This window comes from Elaeis guineensis, chromosome 11, assembly GCF_000442705.2.
Source record: "Elaeis guineensis isolate ETL-2024a chromosome 11, EG11, whole genome shotgun sequence".
Lineage (NCBI taxonomy): Eukaryota > Viridiplantae > Streptophyta > Magnoliopsida > Arecales > Arecaceae > Elaeis > Elaeis guineensis.
The window spans coordinates 90,357,481-90,371,059 of NC_026003.2; positions in this window are offsets into that span (position 1 = coordinate 90,357,481).

A 13,579-nucleotide genomic window follows, 5' to 3' on the forward strand; every position below is an offset into this window, starting at 1 on the left:
AGGATTGAGGAATCCATAACCTTTACTGAAGAAGATGCTTGGGGAGTTCAATTTCCTCATAACGACGCAGTCGCAGTTTCTTTAAATATAACTAATTACGATGTCTGCCGTATTCTTATTGACAATGAAAGTTCGGCTGACATTTTGTTCTATGACGCCTTCTCAAAAATGTCCATCCTTGACGGTCATTTGGGGCCGATTAGCTCCCCCTTGAGAGGGTTTACCGGTGATGCTGTCCCGATGGAAGGGGTAATAACTTTGACTGTGACTGTGGGTCGATATCTAAGACAATCCAGGGCTTTGGTGAATTTCCTGGTGGTGAAGGTGCTGTCAGCCTACAACGCTATCCTCGGCCGACCTGGCCTCAATGCTCTCCGGGCCGTGGTGTCAACCTATCATTTGAAACTGAAATTTCCTACTAGCCAAGGGGTTGGAGAAGTCAGGGGAGACCAGGCCCTGGCCAGACACTGCTACAACATAGCCTTGCAAAGAAGTGACCAATCTGACCTCTATTCGGTTGATGGATTGGATGCCCGCGATGATCTCGCTGAGAAAAGGGGCGACCCAATCGAAGACCTGGTTTCGATCCCTTTAAACGATGGGGATACGGAGCATGTGGTGAAGATTGGCTCCAACCTGGGGGAAGAGGTGCGGACGCAGCTCATTGATTTCCTACAAAAGAATGTGGATGTTTTCGCTTGGGTCCCAACAGACATGTCAGGGATTGACGCAGAAGTCATGGAACATTGTCTGGCCGTCGATCCAAAGCATCGACCGACGAAGAAAAAAATTCGAGGTCATGTACCGGAGAGGCAGAAAGCGATAGCCGAGGAAGTGGACAAACTCCTGAAAGTCGGATTCATTAGAGAAGTCAATTATCCTGACTGGATTTCCAATGTCGTCCTAGTCAAAAAGGCAAACGGCAAGTGGAGGATGTGTATAGACTTCAAAAAGCTGAATAAAGCCTGCCCGAAGGACAGCTACCCTCTGCCCAGAATTGATCAACTGGTGGATGCAACCTCGGGCCATGAGCTTCTCTCCTTTATGGATGCATTCTCTGGCTATAATCAAATCAGGATGGCGCCAGAAGATGAAGAAAAGACTGCTTTCATTACTAACCGTGGTCTTTACTGTTACAGAGTCATGCCTTTCGGCCTCAAAAATGCAGGTGCGACCTATCAGCGGCTGGTGAACAAAATCTTCAAGGAGCAGATCGGCCGCAACATGGAGGTCTACGTGGACGACATGCTCGTGAAAAGCAAATCTTTCATGAACCACGTCGTCGACCTCGAGGAGACCTTCGGTGCCCTCCAGAAATATAAGATGAAGCTGAACCCGACTAAGTGTGCTTTCGGAGTGACCTCAGAGAAGTTTCTGGGCTTCATGGTATCGGGGTGCGGGATTGAGGCCAATCCAGAGAAAATTCACGCCATCCAGGAGATGGCCGCCCCGAAGTCGATAAAAGAGGTTCAGCACCTTACAGGAAGGGTGACAGCCCTGAATCGCTTCATTGCGAGGTCGGCCGAACGGTGCTTACCCTTCTTCCAAACCCTCAAGCAGCCGAAGGACTTCTGTTGGACCACTGAGTGCCAATAGGCGTTCGAAGAACTAAGGAGCTACCTCGGCTCACCTCCGCTGTTGGTGAAGCCCGAGCCTGGAGAGGAGCTATTCTTGTACCTGGCGGTCTCCCCTATGGCTCTCACAGTAGTTCTCGTCAAGAAAGAAGCAAAAATTCAACGGCCGATCTACTACATCAGTCGCGCATTGAGAGACACCGAAATCAGGTATACTAAATTAGAAAAGCTAACTTACACCCTGTTGATTGCAGCCCGGAGGCTCCGACCCTACTTTCAAGGGCACACCGTAACGTTGCTCACCGACCAGCCGATCAAGGCGATCCTGCACCAGACAGATGCCTCTGGAAGGATAGCGAAATGGGCGATCGAGCTCACAGAATTCGACATCAACTATCGACCCAGACCGACAGTGAAAGCCCAGATATTGGTAGATTTTATAGTAGAATGCACTATCTCGGAGGAAGCCGAACCTGAATAGGGTAAAATTGACGGCCTGGAGCCCCGACCGAACTCCTCCGAAGAAGAAGCAGACCCCCCCGATTGCTTTTGGGCCCTCTACGTGGATGGATCCTCCAACATGTCGGGTGCAGGCGCGGGTCTGATCTTGATCAGTCCGGAGGGAATCATCGTGGAGTACACTCTGCACTTCGAGTTCCCCGTAAAAAATAATGGAGCGAAATACGAAGCTCTAATCGCAGGGTTGAGGATCGCCAAAGAATTGGGAGTAGATCGGCTCCAAGTTCACAGTGACTCCCAGTTGGTAGTGGGACAAGTCAGCAAAAACTACGAAGCACGGGAGGATAGCATGGCTAAGTATCTTGAAAAGGTAAAGGAGCTCGTCCCTGCCTTTAGTAGCTTCCACATCAGACAGATTACAAGAATGAAAAATATCAGAGCCGATCTTCTCTCCAAGCTGGCTACGCTGGCTCCGGCTGAATTGCCCAAGGGTGTTCTCTTTGAAGTTCTGAAGTGCCCAAGTATGGAAGAATCGCGGCCCGTGATGGAAATTGATCATGAGCCCAGTTGGATCGACCCACTGGTGGCATATCTCAGGGACGGAGTGCTCCCTCATGATGCAAAAGAAGCTCGAAAGCTCAGAAATCAAGCCTCCCAGTACATCCTCTATGAGGACAAGCTGTACAAGAGATCATACTCTTTGCCCCTTTTAAAATGTCTCCGACCTTCGGAAGCTGACTATGCCTTGTGGGAGGTGCATGAGGAAATCTGCGGAAGCCATCTAGGGGCTAGATCCTTATCCCACAAGTTGCTCCGCCAAGGGTATTACTGGCTGACAATGTATCGTGACTCCATTGAATACGTCAGAAAGTGTGACCGATGTCATAGGTATGCCAACATCCAGAGACAGCCCGCCGCTGAGCTTACACCCTTGAGTGCCCCATGTTCGTTTGTGCAATGGGGAATGGATATCTTTGGACCCTTTCCCGTGGCGTCGGGGTAGAGGAAGTTCCTCCTGGTAGCAATTGACTATTTCACCAAGTGGGTCGAAGCCGAACTGCTGGCGAAAATCACAGAAGCTAAAGTGCAAGACTTCGTCTGGAAGTCAATCGTTTGCAGGTTCGGCCTGCCGAGAACCCTAATTACTGATAATGGGCGGCAATTTGCGGGAGTAAGATTCATCGAATTTTGTGAAGGCCTAAACATCTCCCACAACTTCACATCGGTAACCCATCCTCAGGCGAACGGCGAAGCCGAAGTGACCAACAAAACTCTGCTGCAAGGGATCAAGACAAGGCTCGAAAAGGTGAAGGGAACTTGGGCAGATGAACTTTACCATGTGTTGTGGGCGTACCGAACTATCCAAAGACTGCCCACGGGGAGACCCCCTTCGCTCTATCCTTCGACACGGAGGCTGTTATCCCAATTGAGCTCAAGCTCCCGTCGGCATGAGTCGTGGCATTCGACGAACGTCACAATTCGCAAGGCCTTAAAGCCAACCTCGACTTGCTGGAAGAAAAGCGGGAGGTAGCTCAAATTCGGATGGCAGCCTACAGATAGAAAGTCGCCCGCTATTACAATTCCCAGGTCAAAAATAAAGTCTTTAGAGTAGGAGACCTAGTGCTTCGATGAGCCACTGTCTCGCAACCTCAGGATCGAGGGAAGCTTGCCCCAAATTGGGAAGGCCCATACGAAGTCAAGGAAGTAGTCCGGCCCGAAACTTATTACCTCAAGGAGCTCGGAGGAGCAGGCCTCCCACGACCATGGAGCTTGAAAAATTTACGAATGTATTACCGATAACTTTATTTTAAATAAAAGTCTTATATCCACATGTCTTCTCTCTTGGCACGAGCCTATATCGACAGGACGATCGAAACAAACCGTGTCGAGAGCAGGAGGAGAACTTCACCTCGACAAAGTCGAAAGCCCGGTTACATTTAGACTGGATGGGGGGAGAGGCCCTGCAATGCCCATATGTGCCCCCAGAGCCATGTTAGGAACAGGAGGAAACCTCATCCTAACATGAGCAAAGTCAAAGGCCCGGTTACATTTAGACCGGATGGAGGGAGAGGCCCTGCAACGTCCATATGTGCCCCCAGAGCCATGTTAGAATAGCAGGAGAACCTCGTCCTAACATGAGCAAAGTCGAAGGCCCGGTTACATTTAGACCGGATGGAGGGAGAGGCCCTGCAATGCCCATATGTGCCCCCACAGCCATGTTAGGAACAGGAGGAGAACCTCATCCTAACATGAGCAAAGTCGAAGGCCCAGTTACATTTAGACCGGATGAGGGGAGAGGCCCTGCAACGCCCATATGTGCCTCCACAGCCATGTTAGGAACAGGAGGAGAACCTCGTCCTAACATGAGCAAAGTCGAATGCCCGGTTACACTTAGACCGGATGGGGGAGAGACCCTGCAATGCCCATATGTGCCCCCACAGCCACATTAGGGACAGAGGAGAACCTCGCCCTAACTTGAGCAAAGTCGAAGGCCTGATTACACTTAGACCGAATGGAGGGAGAGGCCCTGCAACACCCATATGTGCCCCCACAGCCCTGTTAGAGACAAGAGGAGGACCTCGTCCTAACCAGAGCTGAAACTGATTACGTCAGAAATAGGGGAAGAACCTCGTCCTGACATCAATTAAGGCCTGGTCATTCAAGATCGGATGGGAAAAAGGGAACCTTCCCAGCAACCCCTCCGCACTCCCACGACCCCATTAAGAGCAGGGGGAACTAAGAGCAGGGGGAAAACCCTCACTCGAAAAAAAAAAAAAAAGGAAAGGGGGAGGGGTTAAAAAAGAAAGCGACAAACTATATCAGTGATAATTGAAAAATAATTTACATTAAAAATACAGAAACCTCATCTCGGTGAGGATGGGGGTTCTCATCAAAATCTTCGATCTCCAAAAGAGCTCTCAACACGGGCCAAGGATAAGACAGCTTCCTCAGGGCGACGAGAAGCTTAGACCTCCGAGCTCGAACTCTGAAAGGAGGCATCAAACTCGAGCGGTCCCGGACAAATCAGCGGCCACAAACAGAGAGACGGGTCAATGCGACAGTGATCGGGTACCTCCGAATGGCATCGATATCGAGCGAGGTAAAAGTCGAAGGAAGATCGGCGAACGACAATTCAACACGTGAGTAAAAGAGGTAGCAGAAAATCCTCTTCTCATGTTATTTACTAAATATGCATTACAGAGCCCTTAAGGCTGAAGAAGAAAAGAAAAAGAGGAGGGGAATACAACAATAACAATAGCGAATGAAAGAAGCTTGGCAGGCGACGATTTGACGCAAAGTGCGGACAAGATAACAAAATTTTCTTCTCATTCTCGATTAACAAGATGTACGTTACAAGACCCTGAGGGCCGAGAAAAAAAAAACATTACTACAAGACTCGGAAAGAACACATTAGGGACCACTTCAAGCTTTCGACTTCTCCTTCTGGTTCCATCCTTCTCAGCAGTATTTTCTAGTGCATGTGATAAATCCCTCGGCTCTCGCCCCCCACCTCATTTCGCTCCATCGCTGAAACCCCAACCCTAGGGGGAAAAGAGGGGGATAGAATTCAAGGGGCAGCGATGGTGACGGCAGCAATGATGATGACCTACATCGGGAAGAACCGGAAGTACCTCAGAGGCCGCGATGGCGTCGGAGGCATGCACCACCACCGTGTGCTCCACGACAACCACCGTCCTAGGTACTTCGGCAAGATCGGCATGCGCTACTTCCACCGTCCCCGCAACAAGTTCTACTGTCCCACCATCAGTGCCAACCGCTTCTGGTCCCTCGGCCCCGACGACGTCAAGAAACCCGCCACAGCTTGTGACGACAACTCTGCCCCCTTGACCGGTGTCACCCCATTCAACTACTCCAAAATTCTCGGACGGAATGCGCTCACCGATTGTTTCCGTTATTAAATCCCTGTTGTTGAAGGAATTCTCCCTCGAGCCCCCTTTGAGGCGGTGGAAACCCTTAGTGACAGTTCGACAGTCGGAGAATTCGCAGGCCGCTGTTTTCCCCCTCCTACTCCTCTTGATCCGTGGCATCCTCTCGAGGTTGGCCTCCGGGACAGAAGCCCCGGCAGGAGAACCCCTCGAAGGGGCTCGGAAGACTGAAGGCGGCAGGGAGCCGGTGGAGATGGCGAAGACTGGTGCGAAGAGTGCTTAGAGTCGAAAAGGGCACCGATGGAGTGACTAAACTCTCAGGCAGAAGAAAGGTGTCAACTCTCAGACGAAGTCAAGCCCCTGGAGGGAAGGAGGGGGCTTAAATAAGCGACGGGGCCTGGCACAGTTATGGTGGCGGATATCCCTAAGTCCACCAGCGCCCGCCACGTGTCCCACTCACCGTGACGTAGGGCTAGCTGCTGGCGGGACCATTATGGTGTGGCGCTTAGGACTACGCTCCGGTGGAAATTCCGAAATGATTCTTCGGATCGCCCTAATCGGAAAAAGACTCCAACATGCGCGTATTGAATGCCAAGATTTTCGAGGACGGTCGTGTGCAGAATTCAAGAAAATGACTTTGGCTGTGAAAATTTTTTTGTACTTCATTCGAAACTCGAACTCGAAAGTAGGGGGACTGGTGTTGGATATAAAATCTTCTCTCAGTTGAAGTTCGTGTCAGGAGTGACCCCTCAGGGATTCTACCGGCGTCCGACCTTCGGCGACATCTCTCCGACGGCCGAGCCTCCGCAGCATTCCCAAGCTCTGCCGACGGATAAACCCCCACCAGTGTAGGTCGGATTTCCCACGACGGGCGGACTCCACCCAAGTTTCGGTGGCGGTCGACCACCCGCTAGACTTCGTCCGGACTCCTACGGGAGCCAGACTTTATCCCCGACTCCAACTACAGGAAGACTTTGTCCGGACTCCTACGGGAGCCGCACTTCATCCCCGACTCCGACTGCAGGAAGACTTCATCCGGACTCCTACGGGAGTCGGGCTTCGTCCTCGACTCCGACTGCAGGAAGACTTCGTCCGGACTCCTACGGGAGCCGGACTTCGTCCCGGACTCCGACTACAGGAAGACTTCGTCTGGACTCCTATGGAAGCCGGGCTTCATCCCCGACTCTGACTGCAGGAAGACTTCGTCCGGACTCCTACGGGAGACGGACTTCATCCCCGACTCCGACTGCAGGAAGACTTCGTCCGAACTCCTACGGGAGCCGAACTTCATCCCCGACTCCGACTGCAGGAAGACTTCGTCCGGACTCCTACGATAGCCGGACTTCATCCCCGACTCCGACTACAGGAAGACTTCGTCAGGACTCCTACGGGAGCCGGACTTCATCCCCAACTCCGACTGCAGGAAGTCTTCATCCGGACTCCTACGAAAATCGAACTTCATCTACCGAAAGCCTCTGACTGGGCTCCTACAGTAAATGGCCCTCGCCTATAGTACTAACGCTCAAGGCATCCAATGGTAGATGGCCCACCAGCAACATCCGAGCTCCTTTCAGATGGATAGCCACCTCTCTCCGCCAGGCGCTTCAACCGAGCTTCGACCGACAAGCCTGGACTCCCTGACAGGCCACAGTAACGGCCACGACTCTGCTCCACCTCCTGCGACGGATTCTGTGCGGCTCCACCACTCCTCGTAACAGGCTCCACGCGGCAGGCCGCATAATGGCCATGATTCTGCTCCACTTTCTCCGACGGATTCTGCGCGGTTCCACCACTCTCTGACGAGTCACGACAACGGACGTCGCTCCACTCTCCGCAACAGACTCCACGTGGTGAGCCATGGTGACAGCCACGACTCCACCCCATTACTCTTCATAATAAACTCCTCCTGGCCCTGAGCGGCCCATTACTAGGTGGTTACAAACGTCGCTATCAATCCGTTGCTCCCTCCGCCTATAAAAAAGGGGTTCCAGATACATTATTCTCTAAGCTCTAATTTCTATCTCAAAACTCTGCTAAAATTTTCGTTCGAGCACTCCATTCTTATTGAGGCAGAGAACTGACTTGAGCATCGGAGGATCTTGCCGGAGCAACCCCAACTCCGGTTTAGACTTTCTTTGCAGGTCCCGATGGCGACCGCAACTCCCTCGACTCCAGCTTCTCCGATGCAGGCGAATTTTTGCACCAACAATTTTTATGACCTTTTCCACCATGAAGGCTTCCAAAAACTTCTTATTTGAGCTTTATTTGAGTAGTTAAAATCATTCTTTTCCTTAACTTAGCTTCTTTTGAGGAGATCTTTTCTATAGATAATTTCCTCATTTTCAGTACTTAAAAAATTTTACATTTACTCATGAGCATATGATTAATAACACAATCACTCAATATTTTAGAATCATCAAAATCAATCATAGAATCAACACAGGGGGCAACCCTATTGGAAAATTGGTTGGACTTCAAGCATGCAATTTCAAAAATTTATGTAGCAGAATAGATCAGATTAAACTATTTAATCTAATAAATATGCTTTTAGATCATATCTAAAATCCTACCTTAGGATCTACAATAGGATATAATACATGTGTATGATCTAAAAGTAAAATCTACATGTATTATCGCATCATACACATTGTAGATCTAATCTACAAATCTATCGAGTTTATAACTCGATACCTGATCATGCATAGCAGATCACCCGTCGGAGTCTCATGGACTTGAGGTCTCACTGGTTGCTCGTAGCTGCACAGGATATCCGGTCTCTACAGGTGATCCACTCAAAGCCCTATATTGATCTATCATCTCAAGAGTGCTAGCTCACACGACGATCTTGCTGGTAGCACATCTGTTCTTCTCTTTGAATCTCTCAGACTCTTCCAAAGCCGAAGAAGGACAAGGAGGAAGATGCGATGAAGGAAAATAGGATGGAGAACTACTTTGTCTCTTGATTTTTTTCCTCACCAAAAATCCTAGATCAAATCTAGGACTCTCACCCAAGAGGAGGAAGACCTCATCTAATGTCACATGCCAAAGATGGCCACCCACCCCTAGACCTCACACCACACAGAAACCCTAACTCATGCGTTATGAGATCTGATTTCTATCGCACAAAAATCATGGGTTTTTATAAATGGCATTGAGGTTGTTTGGATGAGAATCAAATTCTTATCTAATCCTAAATTCAAATCAAATTTGAATTCCAACAATTGACCAAGTGATCAAATCTCTTGATCCTTATCAAGAGTGGGCGACAAGGGGTGTTGGGCGTTGAGAAAGGGGTGACAAACTTTCTTTTGCATGAAGTATTCTCATGCTAATATGATATTAGCGATGAGAAGAGTGAGGCATCCTCTATGGTGGTCGGCTAGGGTAGAGTCGAATCTAGTTTGGACTCTAAAGTTTATCCAATTTGGGTTACATCAAATTAGGTTGAACCCAATTGAACAACTGAACCTAATCCAATTAGGTACCATATGATTTAGATTAAATCCTAATCAAATCAAAATTTAATCGAAATAAAATTTTGATCAAATCAGAAATCAATCATCCTTGTTAATTAGGTCATCTCATAACTTAATCGAGTTAAACCTAATTGAATCTAATTCAATTAAACTTGAACCAAATCATAGTGCTCAATCAAATTGAGCTAATCAATAATTTAATTGCTTATCAATCCTTCTATAATTCACTAACTCTTAGCGAATTAATTCATGACAACTTTTACTGAAGGTTAACCATCAATCGTATTGATGATTAAACCTTGAACAATTCTCAATCGTCAATCAGTCACATGATCAGATAGTAACTTCTTTTGAGGATAATCCATAGGTTTGAACCTAAGTGGTAGTACAGAAATAACTTTCTATACTAATCGATGTAACCATCTAGTAATGGGATCCGAAGTCTGGATAGGTCGAATGATTGCAAAGCAACATTCAAGAACCTACTAGCATATGGTTACCATATAATTCATCCTTTTGACCCTAATGCTCAAGGTGATTTAGGGTTTAACTGTCAATCCTGAAATAGTCAACCATATTGTATTTCAATCTTTCAAATCCATCACATGGATTATCCCAATCCAGATTTTACTAAATTGAAATACAGTGATGCATTAACTCCTATAATCTGAAAGGGTCAATTCTATCTTGACTCACACACCGACTACCACAAGTATTTGACTGTGCTTAAAAATCTTTTGACACTGAATTAAAAATTTAGATAGTCCAGCATTAAAGCACAGTGAGTTGTTTGCAAGTCATCATGGTGATCTCAAGTCGAAAGGATACTTATATCCTTATCCTTCACGAGCTACTCTTGACAGTAGAGTGCTCCACAGATGGTCATGTTCAGTGAGATATACTCCTATAACTCATCTCCATGCCATACTAGTTTCCACACTCTTTGATTAAGAGGATAACTAATCTAGTGGCACACAACGATCTACACTTGATAATCACTATCGTCCTAGTAATAGCGTATCATTTGGTCATGAACTGATTTAAGGACTAAACGATAAATTCTTCTTTATCGATTTAAAATAGTTTTAAGGACTTCATTACAACATAGGAGTTCATATAGATGATATACATAACTTGTGATGAATGAGTCAAATAACTTTTATTATTAAATAATTCATATATAATTATAACATGAGCACAATCATCAATAGACTGATGATTAGCTTTAGGATATATTTTCAACAACTCCTATTTGGACTAAAGTCAATCAGTACAGTATCGTATACCCATCTTCAATTTATGATCATCAAACTTTCTGACACTGAGGGCTTTAGTAAATGGGTCGATCAGATTCTTCTTTCCATCATCCTTCTGAAACTCGACGTCATCTCGATCCACGATCTTTCAGGTCAGGTGGTAGCGGTGCTGTATGTACTTGGTGCACTAATGAAACTTTGGTTCTTTCGCTTGAGCAATGATACCAGTACTGTCGTAGTATAATAAAATCGAACCATCGAGAGAGGGTGCTACTCCGAGCTTGCTGATGAACTTTCACAACCATACAGCTTCCTTCGTAGTATCGGATGCCGTGATATACTCCACCTCACACACTGAGTTGGCCACGGTGTGCTGCTTGAAATTTTTCAGTAGATTGCTCTATCATTCAAGATAAATATAAATTCTGATACACTCTTTCTATCATCATGGTTTGACTAAAAGTTGGAGTCTGTAAATCTCATAAATTTCAAGTTAGATTCTCCATAAATGAGCCACTAATCCTTAGTATTTCTTAAATACTTAAGAATATTTTTCATAACCTTCCAATGGTTCTCCCTTTGATCAGACAGAAATCTACTCACTACACCTAATGAGTAGACAATATCAATCTCGTATATGTCGGGCGTACATAATGGATCTCACTATCGAAGCATAAAATCCTATTCATACGTTCTCTTTCTTGAGGGGTTGTTGGATAATGCCTCTTCGAAAAAAAATTCCATGGCTTATCAAAGATAGTCTTTCTTGAAATTCTCCATGCTGAATCACTTCAATGCAATATCGATGTACGTGGACTGAGATAATCCAAGCAACCTCTTCGATCTATCTCTATAAATGTTCATCCTCAGGATGTAGAATGCTTTTATCAAATTCTTCATGGAGAACTGAGATGACAGGCAAACCTTTATTCCCTATAATGTAGAGATGTCATTCTGATTAAGAGAATATTATCCATATACAAAATAAAAAATACAATCAAAAATTTATTAGCCCACTTATAAATGCAGAGTTCTTCTCTATTCCTAATGAAGTCATATGTTTGATCACCTTATCAAAATGTTGTTCCAATTCATGATGCCTGCATCAATCCATAAATGGATCTCTAAGCTTGGACACCTTAGACTCATCTGTATATATGAATCTTTCAGGTTGTATCATATACACCTCTTCTTCTAGCTTTCCATTTAGGAAAGTGATTTTCATATGTATTTACTAGATTTATAGTCTAGATATGCCACTATCGCAAGCATAATCCGAATGAATTGAAGCATTGCCATAGGAGAAGACATCTCGTCATAGTCAATACCATAACATTGATGATATCCCTTGGCAACCAGACAGATTTTATAGATCTGTACCTTTCCATCTGTGCTCCTCTTCCTCTTGAAGACCACTTATACCCTATGAATTTTATCCTTTCAGGTGATCAACTAATGTCCATACATTATTGACTTTATGGATTCTATTTCGGACTTCATGGCTTCAAACCACTTATCAGAGTCAGATCTCTGTATTGCATCTATGTAGGTAATCGGATCCTCATTGTTCTCATCGAGTTCAATAGGATCCATCCTGAATCTAGGAACGTAGTACTATCCGACTGACGTGGTACTCTATCAGATCTCTTTAATAGTGCATCTACAATGGGCTTCTGATTTAATCTAATCAAATCTGATTCTATAGGTTCACTAGATTGTGTCAGTTCTTTTACTGGTTGAACTTCATCAAGTTCAACCTGAGAGACATTAGTTCCTTCTCCAAAAACTCTTTTTCAAAAAGACTGCCATAAGACTGATGAACACTTTTTATTCATCAGTAAGATAGAAGTAATATTTCTTCATTTCCTTAGGGTACCCTACAAAATATAACTTATCAGACCTTAATCCAAGCTTATCGATCTGTGAATGTTTGATATAAGCCAGACATCTCCAGATCCTAAGGTGAGAAGTGTCGGCCTAAACTCTGACCATATCTCATATGGTGTTTTATCAACAGACTTGCTTGAAATATTATTGATCACATAACAGGCTGTCTCAGTGTATATCCTCAAAAGGAGATCAGCAGACTCGCAAATCCATCATCGATCGAATCATGTCTAATAGAGTTGATTCCTCCTTTAGATACATCATTATGCTGTGGTGTTCAGGAGGGATCCATTATGAGAGAATCTCATTCTCTCCTAGATATGTCAAAAACTCACTGAAAGGTATTCACCTCTTCAGTCAGATCAAAAGTTTTAATACTCTTTTCGATTTGTTTCTCTATCTCATTATGAAACTGTTTGAATATTTTAAATGATTCAGACTTGTGTTTCTCAAGTAGACATACCCATACCCAGATAGATCATCTATGAATACAATAAAATAGTGATATCACCCCTGCACTAGTGTTCATAGTCCACATACATTAGTATGTACAGAACTAGAACATGCTGGCTCGTTTATCTTTTTCATAAAAGATGACTTAGCCATCTTCTCAATAAGATAAGACTCATAGGTCGGCAATGATTCATAATCATTAATACTCAAATATCCTCCTGAGCTAATATGTTTATCCTATTTTTATTAATATGACCAAGCCTATAATGCCAAAATAGACATCCTGATATTATCTAATTAGGATATTTATTTGAAGTGTACATTACACTAACAGGCTATGACAAAATATAAATATTATTTTTTAATTATCTCTTATTATTGTAACACATTCATAATGATATCATAATAATTATTCTTTATTAAGAAATAATAACCATCTTTGTCCAAAAGATCAATAGAGATTACATTAAGCAAGAAAGACAGACAATAGTGACAATCACTTAAAATGATACTATTGAAATTGAAAACAAGCTCAACAACTCTCAAAGCTAGAATTGAAAGTTGACTTCCATCTCCAACATTCAAAA